The sequence below is a fragment of the Bison bison genome, unplaced genomic scaffold, assembly GCF_000754665.1.
Source record: "Bison bison bison isolate TAMUID 2011002044 unplaced genomic scaffold, Bison_UMD1.0 scf7180017862275, whole genome shotgun sequence".
NCBI lineage: Eukaryota > Metazoa > Chordata > Mammalia > Artiodactyla > Bovidae > Bison > Bison bison.
Window position 1 is genome coordinate 859,624 of NW_011492847.1, and position 398 is coordinate 860,021.

General features: G+C 62.8%; 1 protein-coding gene across 2 annotated transcripts in view; it reads right to left on the bottom strand.

Annotated features, from left to right (window-relative positions):
* ZNF131 (zinc finger protein 131) overlaps window positions 1-381 on the bottom strand; it is a 27,407-nt gene extending 27,026 nt beyond the window's left edge. The window contains exon 1 of one of the 2 annotated variants that reach the window (XM_010832803.1): window positions 298-381. The gene's annotated coding sequence lies outside the window, so the exon portion shown is untranslated. The other variant, XM_010832806.1, reaches the window with a different exon arrangement.
* Between the last annotated feature and the right edge of the window lie 17 nt (window positions 382-398).

The following is a 398-nucleotide window of genomic DNA, read 5'->3' on the forward strand; positions in this document are numbered from 1 at the left end:
TCTAATGGCAGGGCGGAGCTAACCGAGAGATTTGGCGCTCGCGAAGCTTAGGCCGCTCGCACCGGGAGGAGGGAGTGCAGCTGAGGCGGGGTTAGGCCGGTTTACAGCCTGGCTTTGTCGGGGGTGGGGCTCCACCTTCTACCCACCCGCGCCACACTCCAGGTGTGAGCACTTCCGAGCCGGACCTCAGAATAAACTCGCAACCGGTTCCGGGTGTGTTTTATACCGCTGCCCCTCCTCCCCCACCACGCCCCGCCCCGTCCCCTTCCTCCCGAGGCCTAAGTCTGGCCACCTTACCTAGCTCAAGATCCTCCCTCTCTCCTCTCAGTCCTAAAAGCCTTTCCTTCTCTGCTCTCCCCTCTCAGGGCGAAACTCGCCCCGCACTTCTCCCTACCCCT